Genomic DNA, 15,160 nt, shown 5'->3' with positions numbered 1-15,160 from the left:
GGCTCACTGACGTAAAAAACGGTCCGGCTAAAAAACTATGCTGTTTGAATTGACTTTACACAATAATAATTATTACTTTATTAAGTATTATAGAAAAAAATGGCTCTTTTCAACTCAATTTTTGATAAAGAATAGCGCTATGTAGTTAGGCGATCTTTAAGAAACACCCTAATAAAAGTGTCTTAATTTTTTTCTACATTGAATATTAAGGGAGATTGTTTTAAATACATACATATGTCAAAATCGGTAATTTGGATTTAAAAGATGTCGTTGTCTCAGTGTCCCTTTATAAATTGACAATTTAATATAGGAGAGATCGGGGCAAAGTCGCCACTATCTCTTCGGTGCCGATTTTTAACAACAAAACAAATAATTTTAGTAAAATGTGGTATACCGTTGTAAAGAGTGAATCCTTAGCTACAAAATGTATACGGACATTTTTGGTCTACGTCACTTTGTTCAACTGGTATAGAGTGAAAACGAAAAAAGTGCAAAAATTAAAATATCAAAATTGCCGGGGCGGAGTCGTTACTCTATTCTCGGACTGAATTTTACATGAAAAATCATAATTCCGATCATGAAAAATGATAAAATTTTATTAATTATTTTTTAATAAAAAAATGGAAACATTAATTAAAAACACAATGCCGGAAAATAATTACAAAAAAAGCGCACACACTTATGTGCCCTACGATCGCACGTTTCTCGTACGCTCTATTCTGTCATCTCTGAACACACGTAGCACATATTATCCAAGTCCTCGCCGGAATCCGACTACTGCTGCTTCTTTGACTTCGATTTCGCCTCCATAATATGGCTTGGTGACGACTTCGCCCCGGACACAAGTTTCAAGTTTGGTCGCTCATAAAATATTAGAAATCAATGAAAATAAAAAAAACTTTACTGGATTCGTGTTCAGCATGCATTACTCTTTAGAATCACTTAATTTGAGATTTGGAGACACAATAATATTTAAGATATTACAAATTTTCGACGCGCAAAAAATTTTACTTTCGCCCTCCGAAAACACGTTTGTCTCGATAAGAAACACAACATGGCACATAACCTCATTAAACTCCGTTGGTTACGTGGGCATTATAAGCCGCGTTTACAGTATTAATGGCAATTTCACACAACATACAAATTTCAAGATAATTGCAATGACGACTTCGTCTCGGTGACGACTTTGCCCCGGTCACCCTTACAATACATATTCCCAAGCATCCTTTATACTCTTTTACTTATTCGAGAAAAAATATTCATATCTGATCATATATGATCATATATGAATGGCCATATATGGTCAGATATGGAAATTGGCCAGATCTGAGGATATATGATCTGGTATTATTGTATATGTTAATATCTTGATCAGTTATGATGCGTTTATCTGCAGTTTCGGTAAGTAGTTCATTCGCAAATTGATTAGGGTGTGAATCCAATCTGTCCGCATATTTCAGGGTATAGTTTGCTATTACTTTTTTAACGGTTTCAATGTTCAGGTCTTGTTTGATAATTTCGTTTGTTACGAACCACGGCGCATCTACTATTATTCTCAGAATTTTGAATTGAAACCTTTCCAAAATTTCTATATTTGAATTGGAGGCAGAGCCCCACAGCTGAATGCCATACCATAATGACATAATAATTGGTTTATAGAGCAGAACTTTGTTGTTTAAAGATAGTTTTGACTCTTGAGCAAGTAGCCAATACATATTTCTGAGTCTAATTCCCAATTGTTTCCTTTTCTGCCACATATGTGTCTTCCAAGTTAGCCTTCGATCTAGGTGAATTTCTAAGTATTTTGCAGAGTCTGCTTGAGGTATCTCAGTGTTGTTTAACTTTACCGGTGGGCATAAATCTTTGTTCAGTGTGAAAGTGACGTGTATGATTTTTTTTTCATTAGCCTTAATTTGCTAGGTTTTTAGCCAGGCTTGTATTTTGTTGATGTTTCTCTGAAAAATCCTCGACGTTTCTTTTCTTTTCGGGGTTCTTGTGCGATGCTAATATTGTTGTGTTATCCGCGAATGTTCCCGTCATTGTTTGTTCTGTTGTATAGGTCAGCAGTAAAAATTATATATAACAGGGGTCCAAGGACACTGCCTTGTGGAACTCCGGATCTGATGGGCTGTAATTCCGAGTATTCTTCTAGGAGTTTTATTATAAAATGTCTATTTTCTAGGTATAATTTGAATAAGAGATAATAGTTATGCGGTAGTAATTTTTTAATTTTATATAATAACCTTGAGTGCCAGATTTTATCAAAAGCCTGGGTGATATCTAAGAACACCGCTGATCAATACTCTTTATTCTCCAGAGAATTATTTCACAAATATAAATAGTATATATCCGCTAAACTTTGACATCTGGCGCATATGCTAATTGTAATTGTATGTAAAATTGTTAACCGATGCCAAATACCGATGCCAGAAAGAACGACTAACTGACTACGTCATTGCATAAACGTCAAGACGTTACCAAGTTCATCTGAAATTTTTTCGAAATGAGTTTTTGAGTAAAATATTTGAGCAAAGTTGTCGGTTGCGACCAGTCTGAATAAAATCGGTGCAATCTATCTCGAGATTTTTTTATTACAAAAAGTGATGATTTTTACGTTTTAATTTCAATTTTAGTCATACGTTCACACACATTTACAACAATTTTGTCTGTCAAGAAGCTTTTACAATGTCTGCATACAAAATTATTAAAATTAAGCAAGTGTAAATGTAAGTAAATTGATATGCACATGCGTGATCATTTCTGATGATGCAGACAAGATAGACCAGAGAGAGTGAAGAGGCAGAGAATGGGAAGGTGGGAGAGAGGAAAGGAAGGAGAAGGTGAGATATATATATATATATACCCAGATAGCAACGTATCTGCATTGTTGCTGGCATGTTACCGACAACATAGTATGTGTTGCTAGCAGAATTGTGGCAACTGAGTGCGCATTTGTCGGCAAATTGATGCCTTCACGAGATAGCAATTTTGTATAGCAACATGCCAGCAACTTGTTGGCAACTTATGCTGCGGTCTAATGGTACGTGTCCACTTGCGAGTAAGAACTCTCGAGAGCAAAAAGAGAGAGAGAAAGAGAGAGACTCTCGAGAGTATATTTATATTATATTTATATATAATTATATATAAGATTATATATAATTATATATAAATATATCTCGAGAGATATATTTATATATAATTATATAATCTTTTTTTCCCGGGAACGCGAAATAAAGTTGATGCTGCTCTCTTGCCGACAAATTGCTGGCAATACATATATCCAGTGTTACTTTAAATATTGAATTACTCGAAATCAATTCATAATATATATATATATATATATATATATATATATATATATGACCTTTTATTTTTTACAAATATGCATATATGTGTATTTATATCCGTATGATATAGAGAATCGCAACAAGGGAAAGGGGTAGACTTAACCTCAACTGGGAGTATTTTCAAAGTGTGCTGAAGTGATCTGTAATGTTATTTTAAGCAAATATCTTTTTATTTGAAAATACTACGCAAGAATTTTCAACGTGTTATTTCTCGCTTTTAACGTCATATTCCAACATGCCCGCGACGAGTACCCAGGAGCCTTAAATGTAATATTATAGAACTTATAATATAGAACTATTGTCTTTTATTTTTGAAATTAATAAAATATGTATTGATTAAATACGTACTTATTATATTTAATGTTATTCTTGCAATTCTCTATATTAAGTGGATATAAATACACATATAAGTAGGTAAGCTACGTTTGTTCTAATTAGGGGGCAATGAGGGGGGTGAGGGGCGGGGGGGAACCGCGTGGGGGAGGGGGGAACCGCATGTTTCGGGCACCGCGGGGGAAGGGGAGGGGGGAATCGCGCGTTTTGGGCGCCGCGGTGGAGGGGAAGGGGGGAACCGCGTTTTTCGGGCGCCGCGGGGGAAGGGGAGGGGGGAACCGCGTTTTTCGGCGCCGCGGGGGAGGGGAAGGGGGGAACCGCGTTTTCCGGCGCCGCGGGGCGGGGGGGTCCGCGTTTTCCGGCGCCGCGGGGCGAGGGGGTCCGCGTTTTCCGGCGCCGCTGGGCGACCGCGTTTTCGCCGCGCCGCGGGGCGAGGGGACCTGCGTTCGCGTTTCGCCGCGCCTCGGAGTCCGCGTGACGTCACACGGCACGCTCCCGCTCGCGTTATCTCTCCCTCGTAGATGTTTCTCCCCCGTCCCCCGTTCGTTTTTTCGTTCGCGCGGTCTTTTTCCCTCGCGCGTTCTCGTTCAGAAATTATGCGAAAACTACAAATAGAAAAATTGTTTACCACCGCTTGATTTCAACCTGAAACCCCTGGCTCTTGAGTTACCTTCCGCACTGTGTGTGACACAACATTGATTGTCTTTTTATTGTTACACTTATTGTTACACTTATTGTTACACTTATTGTTAGTCTCTTAGCAGTATAGGTCTTTTAATTTTAGATAATATACACTTAAAATATTTCTCCAGGCACTTCCATTTCTTCAGGCACATTTATTTCCATCTTGATAAGAAGGGAACGTTTCTCTTACGAGGATGAACCAATTTATTTGGAGATAGAGAAAATCTTGATGCGATCGGAGATCGGCGATTCCGATCTCGCGACGGAATAGATATCGCACTACGTCGACTCTCCTCTTATACAATCTGCTACAGTTTCTCATCTGCGGTTCGCTGATTTTCACAATGTTGAATTTAGAATTACGTATCGGTTTGCAAAGTTTTGCGTACTCGCTCATACCGGTGGGCTTTGATATACAGCTCTTAAGATGGCGAACCAATTGTTGTATAAACCGCACGATCAGGCACATTAACTGACTCTCACCAACCGTCCTCAATGGCGAACCAATTGTTGTATAAACTGCACGATCAAGCACACCAACCGACTCTCACTTTTAGTCCTCGACTACAGAGCGTACCTTCAAATTCATCCTACTACATCACACTATTGTCACATCGTATGTTTATCATATCTAATTTCATCTCAGTAGCCGTACGGATGCGCCTGCCGAAAAATCTGCGATGTGCAGTTTTGCACGTGTGCAATGAAGTCACCGCGAGACACGTATGTTCTCGAAAACAATTGACTTTCGGTGATTTGATCTGTAAAACTGCTATTGAACCGCGATCAAACAACTATTGAATCGCTATGAAACAGCTAAAAACAGCTAAAAACAGCTATGAAACAGCTATCAAACAGCTATTGAACCGCTATAAAACAGCTAAAAACAGCTATCAAACAGCTCTTGAACAGCTATCAAACAACTAAAACAGCTATTGAACCGCTATGAAACAGCTAAAAACAGCTATCAAACAGCTCTTGAACAGCTATCAAACAACTAAAACAGCTATCAGTATAACTGCGATCTGTATAACCGCTATTGAACCGCTATCAAACTTCTTTTAAACAACTAAAAACAGCTAAAAACAGCCATCAAACAACTAAAAACAACTTACTTGTTCGGCCTTCACATGAGACCATCGTGTTTTTCTTCCGACCCGCCACGAATTTTATATGTTTGACGCACAATGATCCATCATTGCTAAAATAACTTAAAAAGGACCCAAAATAGTGGTCGAAACGTCGTTGTGTTATGATTAATAAAACTTGCCAGTCAGGCCGTTTAACTATACCTAACTAAAAACAACTAAAAAACAGCTAAAAACAGCTAAAAAATCTATATTATACTACAAAGTATGTAAGAAAAAGAAATAAAACATTTATATATACATATATAGTTTATTTCAAAAAATCATAATTTTTTCTGGTGTCGCGACCACCAGTTAAATATTTTTAATACATTTTGTAATGCGCAATTCTTAATATGTTTTCCGCATCTTACAGTAGGTATTAGTAACATCTAGATTATTTAAAGATTCGATATCTTCGTAATCTGCATCCAAAGTCTCAATTTTTAGATGTTTTCTCGCTTTATTCTCAAGCAGATCCACCAGCCATTCTCGTTTCTGGCATCCCTTGACGTACACAAGAGTCGACGTCTCGTCGCCCTCTCCAAGTACAGCCGATGTAATTAGATGTTTCTCCATGCTGTAGGACACGTTTCCGTCCTCCCATCGTAGTCCATGGTGATTTGCAATCAACCAGGAAGCGCATGATTTGTCGGATTTCGTGAGGAGACTCCATGGCATGGGACATGTAAAAATGTAATGTGCCAAAACGGTCCCGTTTCTCAGAACCGCCACCTCCTTTACGACAAATTTCATCCCGACGGTGAATCTTTGCAGATCGACAAACGTCGGTACGATCATGACGAAACGACGGAGCAATCTGTATCTTATCGCGGTACATCAGTGTATCTTATATCGCAATATCTGCTGATATTGCAATTTACATGAGTTTGCGCACTACATTAGACAGCGGGCAGTATTCGATTACACGATCATGCAAGATGAGACAATAGGCGGTAGTATTTGCAGGTACATTTTCTTTACAATCAAATTCTATTCACACATCCACGGTAGCGCTCTTGACAGATTCGTTTTGTCGCGAGCAATCGATGACAACAAAAGGTCCTTTCATCAGGAATGTATACAAGCTGCAAAGCGTATCGAAGGAATCGTATCCGTAATAAGTTTTACGAAAACGCGCATACATATCGAAAAGGACGGCGTATCGATTTTTGCCAAAATCCAGATTCATGTCATCGTACGGATAAAATTCGGAGTTTAGATAAATAGTCCGAGAGCCCACCGCAAAAATTTGGGTCCATCGCTTTTATGGATAAATTTACTTGCAAAAGGTAGTTTATAAGTCGTATTATCATAAACGATTGTCAGCCAAACTCGTACCCCCTGCGTTATGAGCAATACAAATTTATTAACAATTGGATTTCTAAGCGATTTGGGTCCATCGCTTTTATGGACGAAACTTGTTTCATTCGAAAAGGCATCAAATTCCCTTTCAGAAAATACCCGGCTGATTTGCCCTGGCCCTTGCAAAACCCAGGCTGATCATGATTTTTGACTCAACGCGCGAGTCAGATCGAGCGTGGCGTTTGAAATGCGCGCCGTAAACAAGGACAGAGCGTCACACTTTTATTTATACTTTGGATACTATCTAATATTATAAATTTTTAAAGATCATAATTGTTGTTATTGTTATTATTTAACGTTTATGATATTATAATATTGTGTAGGGATTATGAATATTTTTGATTTTTTTATCATACATATTATTATATTTTATATGTTAATTATATACTTTTATCATTTATCATAGTTAAAAATATCATATTTCCAGATAAAAAGTATGGAACTGTCAGAGAACGTAATGTAAATTGGAATTTTGTCGAATATTTCCAAGTTTTTTACATTTTTTTTATAATTAATTGAATTTTAACAAAATCATAGCAAATACTACACGGAAAAAAATGATATGTAAAAAATAATAAAATTATCAATAAAAGATACTGTTTAGCACTGTAATTTAGTCATTTTACTGAATTTTTATTATAAATTGATGTATGAACATCTAATCTTACTGTTTGAATATATATTAATATTATTATACACTGTAAAAAGCATTGATGTGCATATCAAAAATTCATTTGACGTGTTAGTAGTATCTCATTTATTTCATTGAAAAATTACGAGTTTATCATTACCCGTGGCCGAGTTACATAATAAACTGTAAATAGTCATCAGATTTCTGACGATTTTTTACAGTTTATTTTTTCCCGTGTAGTATTTGCTATGATTTTGTTAAAATTTAATTAATTATAAAAAAAATGTAAAAAACTTGGAAATATTTGACAAAATTCCAATTTACATTACGTTCTCTGACAGTTCCATACTTTTTATCTGGAAATATGATATTTTTAACTATGATAAATGATAAAAGTATATAATTAACATATAAAATATAATAATATATGAATGATAAAAAAATCAAAAATATTCATAATCCCTACACAATATTATAATATCATAAACGTTAAATAATAACAATAACAACAATTATGATCTTTAAAAATTTATAATATTAGATAGTATCCAAAGTATAAATAAAAGCGTGACGCTCTGTCCTTGTTTACGGCGCGCATTTCAAACGCCACGCTCGATCTGACTCGCGCGTTGAGTCAAAAATCATGATCAGCCTGGGTTTTGCAGGGGCCAGGGCAAATCAGCCGGGTATTTTCTGAAAGGGAATTTGATGCCCTTTCGAATGAAACAAGTTTCGTCCATAAAAGCGATGGACCCAAATCGCTTAGAAATCCAATTGTTATTAAATTTTTATTGCTCATAACGCAGGGGGTACGAGTTTGGCTGACAATCGTTTATGATAATACGACTTATAAACTACCTTTTGCAAGTAAATTTATCCATAAAAGCAATGGACCCAAATTTTTGCGGTGGGCTCTCGCACTATATCGAATTTCATCAAACATGAACGCCACGCAATTATTCGCAAGCGTTGTCACAGATCGTCATTCCTTCTCTTTATTACCAATCGTCCTTCAACGTAGAGAAAGCTCTCGCACGGCAACGTGTATAAATCCTGCTGTTGTATGGGTATTCTTATCTTATCGTTATGTCCAAACGTTGTGTTGGCGTACGGATTGTACGTGTGTGTCTCAATTTTTACGACGCTGTCGTCAAAGATTGGTTTACCTCCAATGTTTAAGATATTAGCCATTTCGTACGACGAAACCCAATGATTTCAAAAATTCAATGTTCGACGCAGTGAGTTTCTTCTTTGGCGATCGGATTGTCTTTTTGTTTCTCGTCTGTTGCACCTGCTCAGCTTCGTTCAGTATGAGCATCTCACGTTATCGTTGTCGTCTTCGTACATGCAGTCTAACGGTGATCTCTTCTCCGCGAAAATCAATCAATCGACCGTCCTGATCCACGACGCGAAGCGTCAAGTCCGAAATGCTCCGTACAATGATCGGAAGGTAAATGATCTGTGTGCCGGCGTTTCCGATATCTTATATCCTGGTGGCACGCTCGGTGAAAACTCGTGTATCGTGTGCACGTACTTGTCGTTGCTGTACGCACCCGCGGTCACGTTACACTCTATGCGAATGATGTTTACGTTGATGATATTTAGCGGAACATCCGATTCGTGCCATTGTCGCGGCTCCAGCACGCGATTCGCTGAAAATCCCAGCAGCGATCCAATGTTGTTCGGTTTTGTGAAATTTTACCGATAAGCGCACTTGATCTCGCTCTTCATCGTATTGTTATTAGCATGAATAATAATCAATGGGTGCGGTTCATCTTCGTTTGTCGAGACATTATTGGATTGGTCCCATAAAAGAGCGCATTTCAGATACATGTCTATATCACGCAGTTCGTACGATCCTTCGGGAATGGTAATCTCCTTGTCGTCGTCGTCATAGTAGAATTTATTGTTCGACGAATTTACATTCGGTATCGTGTGATAGGTTTCAAAATCTGTTAAACCGAGCTTGTAATCGCCATCGCTCAAATCCACGGCGGGAAAGTAGCTTACCGCGAGGATGCTGCTCTTGCCGGTGAGCGTAAATGTCAGTGACATGTTTGAATGAATACTGAGATTAAACAGCGTAACGCCGGTCTTTAAATTGATTGTCAACCGACTGTAGAAAACGCAGACACAGTTGTCCGCAATTGCTCTGATCGTATCGCTGCAGATAAGGTGTGCGATTGTACTCTATTACATTGTTCTCTAGATACTGCGCCAATTCTCTCGGTGGTCGAAGATTGCCAAAACTGTCGAAATATATGGCACGATCTCCCCTCTTCGCGTACGCCACCCAGTGAGTACCCAGTCCCTCAGTATTATCCAAATTCACGATACCGCTCTCGTTTCGACGTATACCGCCGATCGGTAACGAGTCGTGCATGAAAATACCTCTAAAATATGGAATGCGCATACGTTTTGCCAATTGTTGCAGTTGTACATTGGTAGTTACACCCTTGGGAATTTTTAGCGTCTCTTCGACGTTTTTTTTTTCTCGAGACTCCCCGTCCGCGTTTGTACGGAGCGAGATAAAGTCCGTGATTTTCCATAGCGCGATTGTGACGTTGCATCTCTTCCAGTTGACGTCGCGCGGCTTTGTTATCATTCACGGCCTTTGCGACTCCCGCCGCTCCGCCGACCAACGAGCCGAGAACCCCTAATAACGGCAGGATCGGTAGGATACCGCCGCGTTTCGCTACCGGAAGTATTCGCTTGGTCTTCTTTTTTTCTTCGTTTTCAAACCCATACCGAGTTTCGTTTTAGCCTTCATGGCCGCCCAGACGGCTGTAGCCGCAGCTCTCTCTCAGAGAGTCGAATCGTTCGCGGTGACACGTTTTCGCGCTTCCGAGGCGAGTATATTGTCTGCCACGTGTCGTTCTGCGAGATCGTTGCTACGCGAGTAGGCTATGTCGTGCTCGCGACACGCTGCGTCCAATGGATTAATACCCCGATCACCTCTTGCCAATCGTGTTTCTAAACGAGTTCCCGGTCCGCAAAATTGATAGCCGGGGATATGTAATTCGATCGGAAGCGCGTTTATCGCGCGATTCAGCAGACCTCGACCTATCTTCGGCGGCATTCGCCGCAGTTTTTTATCAACGGCGGCGGACCGTCGATGTGTGTTTGCTGACACGGCAAATTATAATGTATTAAACAGCGCCGATATTGCTGAACCTCCGAATCTGCCTTGATATGTTCGGGAAGCTTATCCCACAAATAATCTATGTGATTATAAAACTGTCGCAGTAGAATGACCTTTGGTATATACTTTAACTGCTCGGCGGTTAAATCGTAAATATCGCTGTTATCTGACACGAGCAGAAACATTTTAAAGACTGAGCATCTCAGCTCTACGCGTCTCTATAAATAGGCCAGCTTTCTCGATACTGCATTTCATTCGTTGTGGAGGGGAGGTAAAATGCGGTTCGTACGACAATCGCGGACGATCAAAGTGACAAACTTTGACGATAGGATGCCGTTAATGAAAGAGGTACGCAAACATGGAGGCATGCTACCAATTTCTATACGCGGTATCATCTGCGGTCCGTCGAATTGCGGCAAGACAAACGTCTTGATAAGCTTGCTGGAAAGTCCGTACGGTGTACGTTTCGAGAACGTGTATGTGTACTCAAAATCGTTGCAACAACCGAAATATCGATATTTGGAGAATATACTAACACCGATAGAAGAGATTGGCTACTTTACGTTCTTGAATAACAGTGACGTCATTCCGCCGAGCGAGGCGCTCCCGAATTTTATTTTTATCTTTGATGACGTGGCGTGCGACAAGCAGGATACGATAAGAGAATACTTTGCAATGGGCCGGCACGCGGACGTTGACTCTTTCTATCTTTGTCAGACGTATGCGAAGATACCGAAGCATCTTATACGCGACAACGCGAATTTATTGATTATGTTTAAACAGGATAGTACCAATCTGAAACACATATACAACGATCACGTAAACACAGATATGTCTTACGATAATTTCAGTAAATTGTGTCATACGTGTTGGCAACAAAAGTATGGATTCGTGGTGATAGACAAGGACAGCGCGATTTCGAATGGTCGATACAGAAAAGGATTTAACGACTTTGCGATACCGAAACGTGGTTAGTTGTTGTCGACGCGTCGATTGAACAACGTTAGCGCCACATGGACAGCAGCGAGGAGATTAGAGAGCGCGAGAGGATAGCAAATCAAATTGCGAAAACGAGCAATTCGATTCGCAAAAAGTATCACGCCTTGAAAACTGGTAAAGTGGAGGAAGATATCGCGTTGGAGAGACACTTTAAGCCCATCATCGAGCCTCTAAGGCAGATTGCCAAAAACACCGTTGCTGGCAAAGAATCTGACGTGTCAAAGATTGAGAATGAAACGGCGTGGGAAGACGAAGAGCCGAAGCTCAAACGACAACGACCAAACGCCTCGTTTAACGACTCTGTAATGGCTTCAACTCCGGTTACGTTGAAACGATCGATAAATGTGTCATCTAATTTGAGCGAAATAACCAAAACTTTAAAACCGCGTAAACCGAAACGATCGAAAGGTCCATTGAATGAACCACTGATAACCTCTGCACCTTGCGTACAACCCACAGTGCTCGCAAACGAAGATGTTTTCGAAACCACGAATGACCCACTCGTGACGTCCGTTCGACAGCAGTTGCAAACATCTGAGGGTCAAGAAACGTTGCGAGATCAATTGGGTCCATTGAGCCAAAAGTATGTCGGGGCAGTTCTGAGCGGCGATCAAGAAAGCGGTATGGACATCGCGTACGGTGTTAAATTCACCAACGATGGAATGATGCTCGGTAATAAACGTTTTGACGTGAACTACGCGGACAAGATAATTATCGACGGCATACGATACAAAGGCACACGCAGTCTTTTCGAATTAATCTTTAAGAAATATCCCGATCATGATATCTACACAGAGAACGATATGCAAACATACAAGAGCATTCTGTTGATGACGAGTGCTCATAAACGCAATTATGATGCTCACGCTTAAATAAAGGGCAACGGGGGATACAAGTACACACATATAATCGGGCCGTTGATTTCGGGTAAAAAAGCTGGAAAAGGTATACCGCGTGCCATGACAGGCAACAAGATCGACCATATAATTGCATCGTCGATTTCGGGTAAAAAAGCTGGAAAAGGTATACCGCGTGCCATGACATTAAACGACAACAAGATCGATTATGTTCATTGGGACGATCCCAACGAGCTTGTAGATCGTCTCAGATTGCTCGAAGCTTCGCGCCTAGCGGGTCACACCGGTCACGATAACGAAATCCTGTCAATTATCGAAGAACTTCGCGAGGCTGGACTTATTATAAATTAAGTGGCGCGACAGCGAGTCATTCAATCAACATCGAAATGCCGATCAACAAGTTTGGTATATCGCTCGGAAGAGGCGGTGCGGAACCGTACTATCAATGGAGAGGATTAATCAGAAATCACGTGCGCGATAACGCTCTTTGCATGGTCGCCACCGACTTTGACGCGAAATCGCGCAAGATTCGACGGATAGCGCCGCCTGTAGATGATGGCGATGCAGCCAATAAACGTTACGTGCAGCAGAGCGTGCAAATTTTGAAAGATCGACAGGATGAAATGGAGAGAAAGATGGCCGCATTCCAGAATAACGTGCAAATTACCCTAAACAAACTTCAAAAGATGATTCAAGATGTAATTGCGAATCATCGAGAATAGATAAGAACGTACATCTGATATCTGCGTCAGTTGCGCGTCATCGTCATGGCTGGTAAGAAGCAATCAACTGAGAAACGGAGGCTTGTGGAAAAATTACACGCTCCTGCGAGAAGAAATTTTTCTCGAAGACGCGTCATAGTGCGCGGATACGATGACCTGTGGCAGGCGGATGTGGTCGAGATGCGCCTATACACGCGATTTAACAGAGGCTACCACTACATACTCACCGTTATCGACGTGCTGAGCAAGCACGCATGGGCCGTACCGCTCAAGGCCAAGAGCGGACCCGAGGTTACTGCGGCGATCGCGAAAATAATTCGAGACGGCGGAAGATGCCCGAAAAATCTGCAGACTGACAAGGGAAAAGAATTTTACAACGCAAACGTGCAGAAACTCTTGAAGAAACATAATATCAATCATTATTCGACATATTCCGTAATGAAGGCATCGGTCGTCGAACAATTCAATCGCACGCTCAAGAACGATATGTGGAAAATGTTTACGCGCAATGGAAATTACAAATGGATCGACTCGCTTCCAGGTCTCGTATCGGATTACAACGCGCGAAAGCATTGAACTATCGGCATGCGACCCATCGATGTTACCCCGCGATCGCCGACAAGCTCCTAACAACGGTGTACAGCCACGTAAAGATCGCTGCTCCCGCGTGATTCAATGTGGGCAATTCGGTACGCGTGAGTAAATTCAAGACAATCTTCGAGAAAGGATACACGCCAAATTGGACCACGGAGGTGTTTAGAATCGTCAAAGTGCAGAAAACTAATCCTGTGACGTATTTGTTGGAAGATTCCTGCGGAAAACCCGTCGCCGGCGGCTTCTACGAATACGAGTTACATAGCGTTGCTAATCCCGACGTGTATCTCGTTGAAAAAGTTTTTTGCAAAAGAGGGGATGAGGTTTATGTAAAGTGGTTAGGATTTGATAATTCACACAATTCATGGATACACAAGAATAATGTATTGTAAAAATTTATTACAGTATAAAAACATACATATATATACATATGAGTCATTTATTTTCCTAAATATCTAAATGTAATTACAATATATTTACAGCGGTATTTACAATATATTTACAATATATTTACAATAGTATTTACAATATATTTACAATGGTATTTTATAATGTCCCCATGGCAGCGTTTCGGTAGAACCGGGTATAATGTATCGCTTATCATCGTACTTAGAGCTATTTTCGTTTCGGACACGGTGTATACCTCGTGTTTTTTGGATCTTATGCAGGTTTGCTGTCGCGTCATTTCAATTTCGTCGCGCAGACACCGCGTGTAATCGTCGAACGTTATCGACCTGGCTACGACGTTACTCTTAACACCTTTAGCCTTTTTCGTATCTTTCTTACCGTCCACTCGCAAGGCGTACATCTTTGCTCTAAGCCCGACAAATTCGGTCATTATCGCACCATTATTTTCGTCTTTCATTAAGCCTGGAACTTTTTTATTGGCGAGTGGGATACCGTACGTATTATCAATCGCGTAATCGCTAGTGTCAAATCTATTAATGTGGCGCTTCATGATATCATACACATCGTCACACTTGATGTGATAAATGAGACTGTCAGTATCGGTGTACGTGACTTTACACTTATCGCGATACAACGGTAACATGTACTCGTGATGAAATTCGTACAAACATGTCTTGGATATATCGAGGATGCACTGCGACGCTTTTTCCCCCGGTCTCGCAATCCGGTGGAGGGCTATCGAGGATTGGCGGCACGCTTAACTAATTCCGACACCAAAGTTGGGCGCCAGGTGCAACGGATTGCACCACCGTACACTATAATCTCTAACGCGATATTCCCGGCAATAATTCCGGGCGTAGGGCTCTTTCAGGGAGTTCGGAGAGAGGCGTCACACAATTAATCACACTCACAGGAAAATAAATAATAATAACAAAATATATATTTAGTCAG

The 15,160-nt window shown here is 40.4% G+C and overlaps 1 pseudogene; it reads left to right on the top strand.

Moving 5' to 3' along the window:
• Window positions 1-11,258: 11,258 nt before the first annotated feature.
• On the top strand, window positions 11,259-14,265 carry LOC139822190 (uncharacterized; annotated as a pseudogene).
• Window positions 14,266-15,160: the final 895 nt, after the last annotated feature.

Source organism: Temnothorax longispinosus, chromosome 11, assembly GCF_030848805.1.
Source record: "Temnothorax longispinosus isolate EJ_2023e chromosome 11, Tlon_JGU_v1, whole genome shotgun sequence".
Classification (NCBI taxonomy): Eukaryota; Metazoa; Arthropoda; class Insecta; order Hymenoptera; family Formicidae; genus Temnothorax; species Temnothorax longispinosus.
The sequence above is the reverse complement of the archived record's forward strand: the minus strand, read 5'-3'. Positions and strand labels throughout refer to the sequence as shown.